Source organism: Balaenoptera borealis (assembly GCF_965194805.1).
Source record: "Balaenoptera borealis genome assembly, chromosome: 14".
Taxonomy (NCBI): domain Eukaryota; kingdom Metazoa; phylum Chordata; class Mammalia; order Artiodactyla; family Balaenopteridae; genus Balaenoptera; species Balaenoptera borealis.
In genome coordinates this window covers 76,355,165-76,374,279 of record NC_138875.1, presented here as the reverse complement: position 1 = coordinate 76,374,279, position 19,115 = coordinate 76,355,165, and the positions used below count along the sequence as shown (strand labels likewise).

General features: G+C 42.2%; 1 pseudogene across 1 annotated transcript in view; it reads left to right on the top strand.

The window, feature by feature from the left end:
• LOC309610631 (ATP synthase F(0) complex subunit C1, mitochondrial pseudogene) overlaps positions 1-19,115 on the top strand; it is a 218,161-nt pseudogene that overhangs the window by 175,100 nt on the left and 23,946 nt on the right. The gene's annotated exons all lie outside the window — the stretch shown is intronic.

The window sequence follows — 19,115 nt, the reverse complement described above, 5'->3', positions numbered from 1 at the left end:
TCGTAAACTCAAAGAGAAGTTGTTGCAGGTCTGAGTCTGGCCACTTCCTTTAACCTTGACATAGGATGGGAAGGGGAAGCAGTTTATCTCACTGTTTGCCCAAATACAAGTGGAGAGTAGGAAAATGGGGGATAGTTCCTAGAATATTCTGAAACCTAAGAGAGGCTTGATACAGCTTCTGTCTATAAAGTGGAAAGGGAAACAAACACAAGAAATGCTGAAACTGAGCCAGTTCATCTGCATCCAATGGCAACTTTTGTCCTCCAAACTTTTCCAGACACACAGCCAGCTTAGTTGGTATTCAGGTGGTGGCCGAGCTTACTGAAACCATGCAGCATTTATCCCAAGTGGAGTCCCCTAACTTCCTTCTGCTTTGTTCTTAACCCCAGAAATAGGAGAGAGGGGGAGGGGAAGTTCATTTCTGAGGAACACCATACGTACTCTTTGCAGCTAATGTACTCATAGCCCAGATGAGTTGACATCATAATTGCAGGAATGCGGGACCTGATGTAAGTTTCTGGGTGGACTCTCAAAATACAGAGTGTGAGGATGGGCTCTTGCATCTTGATTGTCCTTTCTTCTAGCCACATCTCTCCTTTGCTGTATTTCATTCTTGTCTCTTTGTCCTGTGATTTAAGCCACAGGTCCACCAGTCCTTGGATTGGAACAGGCATTAGAACTCACTCAGCTCAACCACAGCATCTTGTCCTATCACTCCCCAGTCCAAAGTTTAAATCAATCCACTGGATTTTTCCCAAGCTCTGGTGAAATACCTCCAGTGACAGAGAGCCCACTAAATCTCAAAGCAGCAGCATCCATTGTATGAGATCTTCAGAGGGTACCTTAGTTAGGTTAAACCACATTTCCACAGTTCCCTTAGCACTGATTCTGTTCACTGAGGCTTCACAAACTTTATTCCCTCTCTCCTATGGTTGTCCTTTGGGTATATGAAGGCAGCTACCACATCTCCTCACTGAGAAATTTTAGGCCTTCAGGCTTGATCTTTATCAGCTTCTCAACCTGTACCTGGTCCCCATCCTCATCCCCTTCCATCATCATGCCCTTTCCTTACATCTGAAGAGTACAACTGCCTCTCTTTCTGTTTTCAAAGCTAACCTTTCCACCTATGTTCTCCACTCCGTCTCCTCCTGCCCTCTCCATCACCTTGGTGATTGAAGTGGACTTGGGAATCAATATAAAAAAGAGAGAGAAGGAAAGATTCACACCCAAGTCTATAGCTTGTGCAAGTGAATGAATGGGGAAGCCATCAATTACAAGAGGGAGAAAAGAGAAGCAGGTTTGGAAGGGAGATAACGAGTTCAGGGTGGGGCCTGGTCGAGTTAGAGGTGTCTGGACACATCCAAATGGAAATGTCTAGCAAGTGGCTGGACATAAGATTCTAAAGCTTGGTGGGAAGGCTTGGGCTGGGGATGGAGATTAGGGAATCATCAGCATAGAGAAGGTGGCTGGAACAAGAAAAGTGGTACGATCACCCAAAGAGGGTGTAAAGAGTGAGAATATCACAGAGACAAGTACAGTATTTTGGGGGACCTCAATGTTTAAGAGGTAAAGGGAGGGTAATACAGACATGGAAAAGATACAAGGAAAACCAAGAGAATTTAGCGAGGGCCTCCCTGGTGGTGCAGTGGTTAAGAATCTGCCCGCCAATGCAGGGGACACGGGTTCGAGCCCTTGTCTGGGAAGATCCCACATGCCGCGGAGCAACTACTGAGCCCGCATGCCACAACTACTGAAGCCCGCACGCCTAGAGCCCGTGCTCCGCAACAAGAGAAGCCACCGCAATGAGAAGCCCGCGCACCGCAACGAAGAGTAGCCCCCGCTCGCCGCAACTAGAGAAAGCCCGTGTGCAGCAACTAAGACCTAACACAAGCAAAAATAAATTAATTAATTATAAAAAAAAACACAAGAGAATTTAGTGAAATGAAATCCAAAGGAGTAGAGAGTGGGGAAGGAGGGGTGACCAGCCATGTCAAATGAGTCATGAGGTCCAGGAAAAGAACTAATGGAAAATATCAAGCAAACTTGACTGTTAGAAGATCAGGGGTAAACTCGGAGAATGTGATTCCTATAGAAGGATGGGGGCAGAAAACAAACTGCACTGGGTGAGAAAATGTTGAAGGGAATCCCAAAACAGATTTCCCTTTTGAGACGTTTATATGAGAATAGGAGGGGTTTCTAATAGGAGTTTCTGATTTCGGAGTTGTATTAGTTTCTAGGGCTGCTGCACGAATTATCACAAACTTGGTGGCCTTAAACAACAGAAATTTATTCTTTCACAGTTACGGAGGCCAGAAGTCTTCAATCAAGGTGTTGGCAAGATTGGTTTCTTCTGGAGGATCTGCAGAAGAATCCATCCCATGCCTCTCTCCTTGCTTTGTTCACTTTGTTCATCAAGGTAATCCTTGATGTTCCTTGGCTTACAGACACACATCACTCCAATCCCTGCCTCTGTCTTTACATGGTCATCCCTCTCTGTGTCTCTGTGGGTGTGATTTGAATCTCCCAGCCTTTTGAGAGAACACCAGACATTGGATTAAGGGCCCACCCCAAATCCAGAATGATCTCATCTCAAGATCCTTAACTTAATTACATCTGCAAAGATCCCATTTCCAAATAAGCTCACATTCACAGGTACCAGGGGTCAGGATTTCAGCATGACCTTTGGAGGCTCTATTCAATCTACTAGAAGGGTGCAAAGATGGATAGAAAACAAGCTTTGACAAAAACGCTCTCCTCCCTCACCAATCTATGATGCCTAAAAAATAAATCATCATATTAATATCTCATAAGGATGAATTCATTTAGGTAAATGGAAATTTTAAAAGCCTCAACAGGGGTAATATTTATTCAACAAAGATTTACTGAACTCTTCTTTTGTACCAAGCATACTGCTAGTCATTGAGGATAATGAAATGGATAAGATAGGAAAGTAAAAATCATTGTTAAGTTAATTTCTGGAATTCTTAGCAACAAAAAGCCAGAAAACCCATCAACTCCTAGAAGTATATATAAATTTTCTTTACCAAATACATGATTTTTTATTTTTCATTTTTTATATCTACTTCATTGAGATATAATTTGCATACAGTAAAATGAATAGATTTTTAAAAATTTTTATTGGCATATAGTTGATTTAAAATGTTGTGTTAGTTTCTTGCTGTACAGCAAAGTGAATCCATTATACATATACATATATCCACTCCTTTTTTTAGATTCTTTTCCCATATAGGTCATTACAGAGTATTGAGAAGAGTTCCCTGTGGTATACAGTAGGTCCTTATTAGTTACCTATTATATATAGAGTAGTGTGTATATGTCAATCACAGTCTCCCAATTTATCCCTCCCCTCCCCTTTCCTGGTAACCACAGTTTGTTTTCTACATCTGTGACTCTATTTCTGTTTTGTAAATAAGTTCATTTGTACCATTTTTTTAGATTCCGCATATAAGAGATATCATACAATATTTGCCTTTCTCTGACTTCATTCAGTATGACAATCTCTAGGTCTATCCATGTTGCTGCAATGAATAGATTTTAAGTGTACAGTTTGATGAGTTTTGACAAGTGTAACCACACCTCCAATCAAATAGAGAACATTTCATTACCCCCCTAAAAGTCCTCTTTATAGTCAAATCCACTAGGCAGTCACTAGCCTGCTTTCTGTCATTATAGACTAGTACTGCCTTTTCTATAGTTTCATAAAAATGGAATTATATTCTTTTCTGTCTGACTTCTTTTACTCAACATAATGTTTTTGAAATTCACCATGGTATCGTGTGTGTAAGTAGCTTATTCCTTTTTATCACTCAGTAGTATTCCATTGTATGAATGTACCCCAATTTGTTTATCCATCCACCTACTAACAGACATTCAGGTTGTTTCCAGTTTGGGATAACTATGAATAAAGCTGCTGTAAACATTCCCATATAGATCTAGTTATATGTTTTCATTTCTCTTGGATAAATAACCTAGATGTGTGAATGATGGGTCATATGGTAATTCTACATTTTACTTCATAAGAGACTGCTACAGTGTTTCCTGAGGGGCTGTACCATTCCTATCAGTAACGTATGAGAGTTCCAGTAGTTTCACATCATCACCAACACTTATTATTAATCATCTGTTTTGAAAAGCCATTCCAGTCAGTGTGTAGTGGTATCTTACTGCAGTTTTGATTTGCATTTCTCTAATGATTAGTGATGTTGAGCATCTTTTCATGTGTTTATGTGACATCTCTTCTTTGGAGAAGCATCCATTGAAATATTTTGCCCATTTTTTAATTGGTTTGTTTGGTTCCCAATTATTGTGTGGCAGGATTATATAGATGTATATACATGTGTGTATGTGTGTGTGTGCGTTTTGCAAAGAGTCTTTCAGTCTGTGGCTTATCTTCTCATTTTCTTAACAGTGTCTTTCAAAGTGTAGAAGTTCTACATTTTTATGAAGTCAAGTATATCAAAGTTTCATGGCTCATGCTTTTTTTTTTTTTTTTTTTGCCCTTTCTAAGAAATCTTTGCCCAACTCAAGGTCACAAAGATTTTACTCCTATGTGTTTTATAAGACGTTTTATAGTTTTGCGTTTTACACTTAGAAGACGTTTTATAGTTTTGCATTTTACATTTAGGTCTGTGATCCATTTCAAGTCAATATTTGTATATGGTGTGATGCATGGGTGGAGGTTTATTTTTTTTCACATGGATATCCAATTGTCCTCACACAATTTGTTGAAAAGACTATTCTTTCTTTATTGAATTGTTTTGGCACCTTCCTTAAAAATTGACTACACATGTATGGGTCTATTAATCAGCTCTCTGTTGTATTCCATTTATATCAATCCTTCTATTCTTTTGCCAGTATCACATTGTATCGACTACTGTAGCATTTTAGTAAGTCTTGAAATCAGGTAGTATGAGTCCCCTGACTTTGTTCTTTTCAAAATTCTTTTGGTTTGTTCTACATTCTTTACACTCCCATATAATTTTTAGAATTAGTTTGTCAATTCCTAAAAATAGAAGGCTGCTTGGATTTTGAACGAGATTAAGTCTACTTATCAGTTTGAGGAGGCTCGACACCTTAGCAATACTGAGTCTTTCAATCCATGATATGGAATATTTCTGCATTTATTTAGGTTTTCCTTCATTTCTCTCAGCAATGGTCTGTCATTTTCAGTATTCGGTAGGTTTTATACATATTTTGTTAAATCTATCCCTAAGTATTTCATGTTTTTGATGTTATTATAAATAGTATTTTTAAATTTTTCATTTTACAATTATTTATTGTTAGTATATAATAGTACAACTATATTTTTTATATTAACCTTGTATCCTGCAACCTTGCTAAATTCTCTTATGCATTCTAATAGTTTTTAAATAGATTCCTTAGGATTTTCTACCTACATGAGCATGTTGTTTGAAAATAAAGGCAGTTTTATTTCTTCCCTTTCAAACTATATGCCTTTTTTCTTTGCCTTATTGCCATGGTTAGGACCTCAAACACGACGCTGAATAGAAGTGGTAAAAGGGGACATCCTTGTGTTGTTCCCATATCAGGGGGAAAGTTTTCAGTCATTCATAGTAAGTATGATGCTAATTATAGATTTTTCATAGATGTGCTCATGTAACATTTTAAAAAATCTTAAATAGTATCACTGTTACTATTAACATTATAAAGGATAAGGATATTTACTGTAAAGCATGCAAACAGGAATGAAGGGTATGATATAAAATGCTCTGACCCAATTCTACCAATCTCTCCTGAAAGGTACCATAATTATTTGGATACTGAAAGAGATAAAGACAGAGACAGAAAGAGACTGGGAGGGGGAGGGGGCAAAAAGAGAATATATGTTTATTTAAAAGGAAAAATAACTTCAGTTATCCAGAGCGGCACGTCTTTTCAATGGGGGAATTCTCCTCTTTCCCTGGAGTTTTACCTAAGCCCAGATCATTCTGATTCAGCTATCTTCTCTGTATTCAGAGGACAAGGAACATCGTCCTTGGAATCAGAAGAGTGGGGATGAGAAGTCAGCACAGCCTAGCAATTAAGAGCCTGAGCTTCAGAGTCAGACTCATCTGAGGTTACATCTTCATTGTAATTCTTACTGATGTGCAAGCCCTGAGCCTCTATTTGCACATCTGTAAAAAGGCCATGGTAATAGCACAGGTCTCACAAGGTTGAGCTATAACACACGAGATGTAATACATGGATGTAATATGCTCAGCACTTTGCCTGCACATAGCAAATCCACCATGAATGTAAGCAGTCACTGGGTGTCTTTGGGCCAATTTAGTAACCTCTAGGATTCCATAAAATAGGGGTATGCTCATCTGCCTCCCAAGATTACATGGAAATGAAATGAGAGGATAAGCATCGAAGGCAGAGCCAAACAACAAAGTCTGATCGATGACTGGAGGTTAAGAATCAGAACTTGGTTTAAGATCCAGGTTCGTGCCTATCACTCTAGATGGACTTCCCTGCAAAGCCCCAGCACTTGCTCCTTTACTGATCAACTTCTGAGAAGACCAATATTATTCTGGATAGGCAGTAGCTTCAATTTAAAATAAGGATTAATTTGTTCACTCTGGAATGAACAAACTTCATGTTTTTCCTTCCAAAACTATTGCCTGTTCTAATGAAGTCCCAGAATGGAAGAGTGTCTGGCAAGCCATCTAGTCCCATGGATTTGGGATTGGATATACAACAGAAGCAACACCAGTTATCTGGAGAACATATATCCCCAATTCCTGTCTATGGATTAGGGTTGCTAAATTTAGTGAATAAAAACACAGGATGCCCAGTTAAAATTGGACTTCAGATAAACAATGAATAGGAGTGGGGTTCTTGTTTTATAAGTATGACCCATACAATATTTGGGACATACTTATACTAAAAAATTATTCATTGTAGGAACTCCCCTGGTGGTGCAGTTAAGAATCCACCTGCCAATGCAGGGGACACAGGTTCGATCCCTGGTCCGGGAAGATCCCACATGCCGCGGAGCAACTAAGCCTGTGCGTCACAACTACTGAAGCCTGTTCGCCTAGAGCCCGTGTGCCGCACTACTAAAGCCCGTGCGCCTACAGCCCGTGCTCCGCAACAAGAGAAGCCACCACCATGAGAAGCCCGTGCACCGCAACGAAGAGTAGCCCTTGCTCGCCGCAACTACAGAAAGCCCGTATGCAGCAACGAAGACCCAACGCAGTCAAAAAAAATTAAAAAAAAAAAAAAAGTTAAAAAAAAAAAATTGGATTGTTAAAAAAAAAAATTCATTGTTTATCTCAATTCAACTGTAACAGGGAGTCCCGTATTTTAACAAACAACTCCATTATGGATTTCATCCCCAAACTGTGTCTAAAACTTCCAACAACCTGCTAGAGCAGCGGTCCCCAACCTTTTCGGCACCAGGGACTGGTTTCGTGGAAGACAATTTTTCCACAGGCGGTGGGGGTGGGGTGTGGATGGTTCAGGGCTCAGGTGGTTAATGCGAGTGATGGGCGGATGGCTCGGGCAGTAATGGGAGCCATGGGGAGCGGCAGATGAAGCTTCACTCACTCACCCGCTGCTCACCTCCTGCTGTGCAGCCTGGTTCCTAACAGGAACCAGTACTGGTCTGTGGCCCAGGGGTTGGGGACCCCTGTGCTAGAGTGAGAGAATTCAGAAAGGAACAGCAGACTTCTGAATTTCGAAGACGGTGCTAGGTATTTTAGATACTTTTCCTCATTTAATCTTCACTCACATATTCAACAAAAGCCATATGGGTTGGCATTATCTCCCATTTTAGGAAGGAGGTGATTGAGGCTGAGAAAGATTAAGTAGTTTGTCTTAAACCTAAAGTAATTATCTAGGAGAGTTTCATGGCAGGTGAGACCATTTCAAGCAAAAAGAATGTGTAGAAGGAAAGGATCCAGGAGTGAGCATGGCTTGTCCTGGGGATACTGAGTGTAGGAAAGAGGACATTTCTCTGAACCTCACACAGGAATGGCTAATGATCTGAGGGCTCATGAGAGCCCAGGATGCCTCCTCAGTCACTTTTACTAGTGACTTGCATCACTGTGCTTTCCTTTACTCATGTGGTCTCTCTCTCTCTGTTCCATCTCTTCCTTTCCCTTGCTGCTGCTGCATGGTCATCTCACCTTGCTGCTCGGCCCATGATAACAGTGTCACTTGGAGGGAAGAAGAGGTCCTACTCAGTCCTTAGCATTAAGTCAATTGCCTGAAAAACCTACACGGGGATGGGGCACTTGCCAGCTAATAACCAAATGGAGCTTCAATTTCCCATTTGTCGCTGCACCTTGTATGTGTAAAACTGCAGCTAAGAGACGGAGTGGCTGGGCCAGCAGGATTCAAGCAGTCCCTGGGTCCTCCCACCAAATTTCATCAAATGCTCAAGGTCCAACAATAATGATTCTGGTCTAGTTGGAGATGAGAGTCAGGGAGTTTGGGAGGAAGATGACAAGGAGCCATGGAAGAGCACTACAGGCAAAGAAGAGCCACTTAAGGTGTCTGAACAAGGCAGCTGCCGTGCTAAGAGGGGCTGAAGTGTGAACAAAGGCTTGTTGACCAGCTAATGAAACACCTTCAGCCTCAAGAGGAGTTTTCCTCTAAGAGCGTGCAGGGCAGACTGGACACCAGTTAGGAAAGCATCACAGGACTCCTGGTCTTCAGTAGGCAAATATTCATCAGGCATCTTCTAACTGTGGAGAACCAGGGCAAGGTGCTGCATCTATTCTAGGTGCTGGGGACACAGCATCTAACAAGAAAGACCTGGTTCCTGCTCTCCTGGAACTTATATTCTAGTGGGGAGACAATTAGCAAATAAACTAGTGAATAAAATAAGCATGATTTTTTTCAGTTGGCAGTGAGTGCCTTGAAAAAAATAAAACTAGTTGATGGGATGGTGGGGAGCAGAGGGGCATCATCAGAAAAGAGAGTCAGGGAAAGCACCTCTGGCTTCAGTAGAGACCTGAAAGATCAGAAGGAGCCAGCCATGCAAAGATCAGACAGAGGAAAGAATAGCAAACAGACAGAGGAATAGCAAAGACCAGACAGAGGAAAGAATAAGCAAAAGGGATTGAAGAGAGAACAGATGGCCATGTGGCTGGAGCAGAGTGTGTGAGGGGAGAGGGGAAAGAGTTCAGGTTGGATTGCTGGGAAAAGGCCAAATCACACAGGACCTTGCAGACCAAGGTAAAAAATGTGAACTTGGCCCAAGTGCAAGGATGAGCCTTTGGCTGACGTGGTAAGTGACGGTAGCAGGGAGGAAAGTTTCCAAAAGTCACTTCAAATGTGGAGAAGCCGGGACTCTATGACAGGTGAGAGGTGAGGAACCCAAGAGGAATGCTGATCTTGTTGGGTTTGATTCCAGGACATTGATGAACCCATGTTTACCCATGATGGGCAGGGGAGCTATGTCATAAAAGGTGTGTTCGTCTCATGTCATCCTCCTACATCCATGGATTCTCATCCCTCCAGCCACCTGTCCCATGTAGTCAGAGTGGTATAAGTTTCCAGGATTCATATTGGGCTTGGAGAAGGAGAAAGATTCCTTAAGAAGCCTGGTAATAAAGCATGGATCCAGCCCAGCTTACCAAAGAGGGCAGATTGGGTTTTTAGCCCAAGCCCAGCTCATAATAAAATATCACCTCATTCCCTCTCCCCTACTGTCTCATGTTCACTTATCTCCATCCGGAACCTTGGGAGAAAAGGGGTGGCTGGATGAAGACTGGCTTCAGACATTCCTGGGCCCTGTAACTAGATACCATCTAAAGCTTCCCAAAGTTCACAATGGTCCCTAACACACATAGAACAAATTCTGATGGATGTATTTCAAACTTTTTTTTAAATGGTTGTCTCTTGGAGCTAAGATTTTGGATGGTTTATATTTTCTTTTTATGCTTAACCATATTTTGCAACTTTGCTTCAAGTAATACTTGTTAACTGAATGGCAAAAAAAAAAAAATTAAAAGGATGATGGCTTATACAATTAGATGGGACAATCTCACTGTGGTATAAGTGCTCCTTATATTTTGGAAAGGAAACTAAAATATTCTAAAGGAAAATGTTCCCTCTCCACCTTTCATAAAGGCATGAGTCTCCTCATTTACAAAATGCACAGCACCCATGAGCTAAGATCCGAGTTTCTCCATGGTGTAACATTCACAGGACATAACCTTATCCCCAAAAAACCTGACCTTTGAGCTTCGTGTTTTATTGCCTTATTTGCTTTTACAGCTCTGTTGTAAAGATGTTTATTTTCAGCAACACGAATGATCAGTTCTCTCCCTCCTCTCTCCCAGCCAGCTTCTCCCAATCCCAAAGTGCCTTTGAAAGGCCCAGGATAAAAGCATTCATTCATGCTGGTCGTGCCTCCTTGTCATTGAATTGTCTGTACTGATGTTCAAAAGATCAATGTTTTCTCATCCTTGTCTTGGCCAATTTCAAATGATAATTTTAAAAAATGAAGCTGACAATTATCTGACTGAAATTAATACAGGTTTCCATCTTGCAATTGAAAATCATCAAATATCAAATTTCCTGATGAGAAGCCAAAACTTCAAATCAGAGCTCACAACCCATCAGTCTGGGTAGTTGAGTTTGGTGGCCATGTGTGTTTTATTTAGCTCTTGCATAGTTCCTTAAATTGGAATTTATTATCAACATTTACCAATCAGGAGAGTTTACTCCACATTCCAGATTCTCAGCTTCTCTTTAAAAACTCTGAGGATAGGGGACTTCCCTGGTGGTCCAGTGGTAAACAGTCCACCTTTCAATGCAGGGGACGTGGGTTCGATCCCTGGTCAGGGAACTAAGATCCCACACGCCTCGGGGCAACTAAGCCTGAGCACACCGCAACTACTGAGCTCACACGCCTCAGTGAGAGAGCCCACGTGCCGCAAACTACAGAGCCCACGCGCTCTGGAGCCTGCACACCATAACTAGAGAAGAGAAAACCCGCACGCCACAACTAGAGAGAAGCCCGAGCGCTGCAACGAAGAGACCACGCACCGCAACCAAAGATCCCACAGGCCTCAGCAAAGGTCCCATGTGCCGCAACTAAGACCCAACGCAGCCAAAAAAATTAAATAAATAAATAAATAAATATTTTAAAAAGGCAACCTATGGAATGGGAGAAAATATTTGCAAATTATGTATTGAAAAGGGATTAATATCCAAAATATATTAGGAACTCATACAACTCAATAGCTAAATAAATAAACATGGGCAAAGGACCTGAATAGACATTTAAAAAAAAAAAGCTGAGGATATAACAGTCCTGGGTTCATACAGCCATTTGGCAACACCAGCTTCGATATAAGTAATAAGGCATGGTTCACCACAGTCCCCACCATTCCCTATTGTATGCCAATCCCATGACTAAGTTACAATTGCTATTTATCTTCTTATATCTGTATCATCTTACTTGTTTACTGCCAGGCATCTGTAGATATCTGAGTTTGCAACTTCTCATTTGGGTCAAATACAGCAAATTTAGAGATGTTGTTTCACTGTTTCATTTGTATTTCAAAATTGTATCTGTGCTTCAAAAGTGCATGAGGATAAAAACATTGTGTAGAGGTAATGGTGGAGAATGAGACAAAATATAAAAAGATTAGTTGGAGACCCTTGAATAGATAGATCATCTCTCTGATTCAGTTTCTCCAGTTGTAACCAGGACTTGGATAGAGAATCCAGGAGCCGGGGAAGAGCATGAGAACCCAGTGGCACACAGGACTGACACATATGGTTGTATAGGTTGCCCACTGCACAAAAGCATCCAGCTAAGACAGCAAGTGGGGGCTGAAATCCTGGCATGGGCTCCATCCACACAGAGGAAGGGGCACCTTTTTTTAATTCCCATGATCAAGCCATAAGGGCTAGTGGTGTCACTGGTGGCACAACCAAAGAGCTACGTAGTATGGGATTGGCACTGACCATAAATCTACCCCTGGTTTTTTTTGGGGGGGGGGGGCGGGAGATCATATACAAATGTCCTACTGTTAGTCAGAATCAGGCTTATATAAGCATAACAACCTAGATCATTGTCATCAGCAAGCTCACATATTGGCTAAGAGGGTGGACTCTGGACTCAGACAGACTTGGGTTTGCATTCCACCTTGCCACTTATCAACTCTGCAACGTTATGCAAGTCGCTTAAATTATCTGAGCCTCATATTTCTGAGCCTCGATTTCTTCATTGATCACATGGAAATAATAAAACCTACCTCACCACAGGACTGACTCAATGAGTAAGTACAAATAAAGCCCATAGCACAGGGCTGAGCTAGTAGGTGCTAAGTAAAAGTCTGTTGCTATCGGTTGTTACCAGTATTCAGATTTTTAAATAAAGAGTGTCACTGTTGGTTGATTTAAGGGCTTCAACAGGCATGTATGTTCACCAGCCTAGTTATCCAGAGATGGACACTAAAGAACAGGAATATAATGGAATATTCTTTGAAAAATGGGCGACTATTAAAAGCCCTAATTCCTAAGGTTCAGATCTATGACTTAGATTCCAAACAACTTCTGATCATCTTGACCTCCAGGAGTTCCTCTAAGTCAGTGATTCTAACCTCTTTGGGATCACAGCATCTCTAATGAAAAGCTTGGAACTTCTCCCCCTAAGAATACATACCTGCCCCTAAACACAACATTCTGACATAATTCTAGGAGTATCCATGGACTGATGCCTCATATACCCTTAATCTTTAAATTGAAGTGTCTGTCCTTCAGTTTTAGAAAGGATTGTATGTCCTTTCAAGAACATATCAGGTTCACAATATTTTCCATGTAAATGACTTGAGGGTATAACTATACATTTATATCCTGCTAAATATTTTATATCAAGGTGAACATAGATAACACTGAATGAGACTTTGGGAAATGTTACACTATTTTGTGACTGTCCTTTTGGGTCTTGGGGCTAGACCATAGTGTGACTGTTTAGGCTGGAATGTTCCTATGACAGGAGTGACATTCCCACTATCAATTATCCTGATAAGAAATTTGGATGAGCAAATGCCTTTAGAATGGGGAAGGGAGGAACTTAATTTCTTTATCTGGTCTAAAGGACATTGGCCCAGATACCAACACATGAAAGAGCCTGGTATCACCTAGTATCACTTGGAGGTGAGGAGGTGGGGCTGGGAGGATTGAGCAAACTCACACATTTACTTCTGAAGCAGTGGCAGCCCCATTATGGCAGCAAGAGCAGTGAAAGAAAGGAAGCCATTAATTCTGGGTGGAGGATGGAAAATTATTTACAGGTGTTTATTCCTTCAATGATAGAATAAGTGGCAATGTTCCCTGACTGTCCCAATAGCCATTCCAAATCTCTTTCTCCCTCATCACCTGAGCCAGAATCTCACTTTCCCAGTCACCTCTGCAGCAGGGATAACCGTGTGATTCTGTTCTGGCCAATGAGGGCCTTTGGGCTCCGAGAACATGGACGGGAGATCGGAGGTTTCTTCTCTGAAGAATATAGTGGCCTCTGAGAACATCCTCCATGTTTTGCATTTGGGGCTCCCCATTCAAATACCTAAAACAAAATCTGCCAGTTGACCATGACTCTTTCTCTCTCTAAGTATGAGGAGGTAACCAAAGATCACCAGGCATTAGAGGAAACCCTCCAAAGTGGAAGAGAGAGGTTCAAGATAAGCTATAGCAATTGCTGGCACAGACAACTGTATCCCAGAGAATAGCTATTCCATGAGGGTCAGCAGCCAGCTCAAAGGCTAGGAAGACCTGGTGGATATGTTTTAGACATCCTCTGGGAAATACCCAGACAAGGCTAGAGGATCCTGCAAAGGGCATCAATTTCTGGCAATCAACCAGGTGGTGACTCACTGAATAATGAGTGTGCAGAAAAGGTGTGATCTCATTGTTACAGATCTGTGAGGCTGGAGGCATGCAGGTCACTTAATAATATACTTTTAAGAGTAATAAAAATAGTAATAATTTGTTTCTGGAAGGAGAAAATTAGAACATCAATGAATGAAGGTGGAATCTTCATCCATAATGTCCAAAACTGTCCATCTATAACGTTATCTATTGCAATGGAATATCAGTAAACCATTTATGTTGTGTTTCCAGACTTGGAGGCCACCCTGTAGCATCAAGCAGATTGTCAACAAACAGAGGGGTCAGTCTGGAGAAACAGAGCCAAGAAAAACAAGTCCAAGATCACAGGACAGAAAACAGAGGCAAGATTCAGAATGAAGGGGAGGAGACTTCTTGTTGGATTGTCAGATGATCACAGATGCTTGTTATAGAGTATGTGTACCTTAGCCAAGGGTATAAAAGGAGCTCTAAAGGAATTACCTTTTCAATATCTTTTCTCCCTATTTTCCTTCATTACAGAACTCTTATTTTCTTCTAGGAGTCAGTGTGCCTGGCTAAAATAACATGCTTCCCCGCCTCCCTTGAAGCTGGCAATAGCCAATGGAAGCAGAAGTTGTGGGGAGGATTTCCTGAAAAATCTCCTGAAGAGAGAGGAAGACAATTTTTCCATTCCATCCCTTTCCTTCTTCTTCCTCCCTGGCATGCTGACAAGATGCTGGAGCTCCAACTGCCATCTTGGACTATGAGGCAAATTTGAAGATCAAAGCCACATGATATGGATATTAGAGAAGAAAACTAGAAGGAGTTTGGGTTACCAAATTTGTGTTGCTGACCTAGCTCTTTTTTTTGTGAGACTAAACCTTTTGCATCAGACAGGATAGGTTAGGTTATGATATGATAACAAAGAGCCCCCCAAAATTTCAGTGGCTTAAAACAACTAGGTTTATATTCATGCTGCATATGCATCATAGTTTAACTCACTCCAGGATCAGGGTGGCAGGGCAGCGCCCAGCTGGAGCACTGCTGGTCACCATGTAAGAGGGGAGGAGAGAACACGGCAAATCATGCCTTGGCTTTTAAAGCATTCATATATGTCCCTTCTATTTACATTTCATTGGCCAAAGAAAGTCACATGGTCATGCCCAACTACAAAACGTGTAGGGAAGAGTGATTCTACCTTGGATCTTGAAGGCAGAGAGCCAAGAATATTTGATGAACAGTACTAATAACTAGTGTAACTTTTTCTAGTTTTAGCTACCCGTTTGGGTTTTTTAGTACATGCAGCTAAACTTGATTCTAACTGGTATTGCGGACCAAGTTGTCCAGAAAAGCCCCATCACTGTACGGGCCAGTGAGCTTCACACCATCCCCCTGAGAGAAACAGGAGGTGGGAATTCCCATTTGTCACCTTCCTTTCTTCCCAGCAGTGGGAAAATAGAAGTACAAGAGCAGCAGTGACTGGGATTCACTAAGTACAACTATCACTCCCATTTGTGCTCTCAGAGGCTCAAGGCACAAGGGCACACAGCTAGTTAGAGGCAGAGTGAAAAACTGAACACACGCTGACTGACTTGACTTAACCTCAGTGCCTCAGAGCTACCTGATAAATCCCTTAGGTACTTAGATGCAAGTCCAGTCTCCTGGCCCTGAGGCCAAATGGAACCTGCCATCCTTTCCCTCCCAGAAAGGGCATCCTTCCCATCCCAGTGGAGACAGGTGGTTCTCATGGCCCTTTACAGCTTTGCCTTCTAACCCAGGAGGCTGCACTAGGAAGTCTAAAAGGTTCTCTTGTAAGTTTTGCATTTATAAGGAAGATCTCTTCACTTTCATTTCCAACCAGAGGTCACCTCCTTGTTTATTCATCCAAAGCACTATTTCTCTCATTTCCCCGGGGCAATGTGGCTTTGTTTGTAAGAGTAGCTAAATGGGGTTCCAGTGAGGGCTCTTCTGAGTATTTCTGCCAGTCAAAGGGTGCTGGAGCAGGGTATTAAGACCAGAAATCAGCAAGAAAAATATTTTTAGACTTGAACATGTTATTTTTTTTCTGTACAGCTTGGACACTGAAAACAAAAGTAAAAGACAAATGACAAATCAGAAGAAAATATTTGCAACAGATAATGACAGGAAATGGGTTAATATCCACAATGTACAAAGAACTGAAAATCAGCAAGAAAAAAATGAGCAAGGCAATAGAGAGTAAAGAAAGCACTGACAAACTCAGGGACAGATGCTCAGCCTCCTTAATAACCAAGTAAATAAGAATCAAAATCAGTTTTTTCATCGGATTAGCAAGAGATTGATCTTTTACAGAACTGATGAGGGTAATTAGAAATGGACACTCTCATATATTGTTGGTGGGAGTTTAAAATGGAACAATGTTTTGGGAGAGCAATTTGAAATGTCTATCAAAATTTTAACATCAAGCTGTATAGATAAATATCTACAGCTTTTTGTATGTCAATCATACCTCAATTAAGCAGTTAAATTTAGAAGGAAGAAAGGAAGGAAGAGAGGGAGGGAGGGAAGAAAGGAAAGAAGGAAGGGAGGTAAATAATGTGCCTACTTCCTAGGGTGGTTGGAACACAGTGCTCAAGGCGGTGAATGAATGAGCTAGGGCTGCCACTGCTGTTAAAAACAGATGAACACTTTTTTCCAATCACCTAAACGCTGCAGGAAGAAATTTTCCACCCTGCAGCCACAGTGATATTTTAAGAATCAGAGCCGGTCAAATTATTCAACCACCTAAAACCCTCCAATAAAAATTAAGTCCAGGGAATTCCCCTGAGGTCCAGTGGTTAGGACTCGGCACTTTCACTGCCGAGTGAAAGTGGGCCTGGGTTCAATCCCTGGTCAGGAAACTGAGATCCTGCAAGCTGGTCAGTGCAGCCAAAAAAAAAAAATTAAGTCCAAACTTCCTACATCGGTCTTTGAGGCCCCACCCACCTCTGCAGCCTCATCTTGCACAGCTCTCCCCAATTCATGTCATTGAGGCCCAAAGGCACTTTTTTCCCATTCTTTGATTTCCCACCTCAGGTCTTTGCACATGCTGTGCCCTCTACCTGGAACGTTCTTCCCACTGCTCTTCCAATACCAGTTTTCCCCTGTCCAGCACAGCTTGGCTGAAATGTCGCGTGCCAGGCTTTCCTGACACCCACTCCAAAGCTAGCCACCCACTGTCAGTCTCTATCAAACACTCTTTTTGTTTCCCTCCCAACACTTAGCACACTCAGCATTAAGTACGTGTTTATTTCATGGGTTTTGTTCCTCTCTCTGCCCTCACTGGACTGTGAGCTTCATGAGGACACGACCCTGTCTGCTTGGCCTCTGCCCTTGAATTCCAAGCACCTGGCACAGCAGGACCTCGGTAATCACTTGTTTTTGGTTTTGTTTTTTATAAATTTATTTATAAATTTATTATTTATTTTTGGCTGCGTTGGGTCTTCATTGCTGCTGGCGGGCTTTCCCTAGTTGCGGCGAGCTGGGCTACTCTTCATTGCGATGCGCGGGCTTCTCATTGTGGTGGCTTCTCCTGTTGCGGAGCACGGGCTCTAGGCACGCAGGCTTCAGTAGTTGCAGCATGCAGGCTCAGTAATTGTGGCTTGCGGGCTCTAGAGTGCAGGCTCAGTAGTTGTGGCTCACGGGCTTAGTTGCTCCGCGGCATGAGGGATCCTCCCGGACCAGGGATCGAACCCGTGTCCCTGGCATTGGCAGCCGGATTCCTAACCCCTGCACCACCAGGGAGGTCCAGTAATCGCTTGTTAAGTGAAGGGATGCCAGGCTCATCAAAGGACCTTCTTGCCTTAATGTGGCTTCCCCACGACACTCTATCTTCCAAGAGAGAATGGGGTCTGTCACACCAGGAAAAATGTGTTACAGCCTACAGGAGAGCCAAGCTTCTCAGTGGAGATTAAATTGGCATTCGGATTTTTGAAAAGAGAGAAGAATGGGCATGGAGTAGCTTGCAGTCCAAGAGTGGAGACGGAAAGCACAAAAAGCAACAGAAGAATATTAGAGTTCGGGGAATGGGGACCCCCTTCCCGTGGGCTGCAGGGCCCTATCTAATCTATCACACAGAACAGAGATGCTTTGTCTTCTGGTCTGCTTCCCTGAGTAGACTGTCAGCTATGAAAATGGAGACACAAAGATGCTACAATGATGCTGGGCCCCATCACTATCTCTTCCATCTGAACACACGCCTGACATAGAGTCGGCACCCAATTATTTTTTGTTGAAAGTTTGTTAAATCTCTCATCTTGTTTCTTCCCTCCTTGCAGCCTGTTCTGCAAAACAGGTGAAAATAACTATGTCCAGACCCTGATAGATTTTAACAGAAGATGAATCCAAACAGTAATGAATAAAGGTGTTTTTCTTTATAGAAAACCCTCCATGGCATTGATTTTTGTTGTTGTTGATGATGACTGCATTTATTTTGTTATGTCTGCATTATAGGCTGAGTGAGCAAAGATCTTAGATATCCAAGGCAGATCAAGTTCCAAATATCTTTTCCTCTTGCCTTCATAGCTGCACTTGTATGTCCAATTTCTGGTTCTGGGTTCTGAATTTTAGGAAAAACCCAAGAATAGACTTTGTCACTTGGAGAGAAAAACTTGTTCTTGGATTTCTTTAATTAATAACAATGACAATGGTTGCCTCGTATGACTAATTAGCTTTGTGCCAGGCCCTGTGCTATGTGCCTTGCAAGCATCACATACCATTGAAGCCAGGACTCCCTGAGGTGGGGACTATTTTTGTTCCCATTTTACAGAAGAGGAAAATGAGGCCTGTGGGGTTATAGAGTCTGTGCAAGATCACTCAGGGAGAAAATGGCAGGCCTCCCACCCCTATGTAATGATGAAGCCCATGCTCTCAACACCTGGTTCCATTGTGCTTGGTTTGTTTTTTGTTTTCGTTGTTCTCCTTGACAAGAGCTGGGTCATATCCCCCCTCTCTTGTAAGCAAGGCTCATCCCACCAAGGGGGCTTTGGTAGGTCAGCTTCCAGAAACCACGGGGTTAGTTTTTTGTTTTTTTTTTTTGGCTGTATTGGGTCTTTGTTGCTGCACACGGGCTTTCTCTAGTTGCGGCCAGCGGGGGCTACTCTTTATTGTGGAGTGCCGGTTTCTCACTGCAGTGGCTTCTCTTGTTGTGGAGCACGGGCTCTAGGCGCAGGCTTCAGTAGTTATGGCACACTGGCTCAGTAGTTGTGGCCTGCGGGCTCTAGAGTGCAGGCTCAGTAGTTGTGGCGCACGGGCTTAGCTGC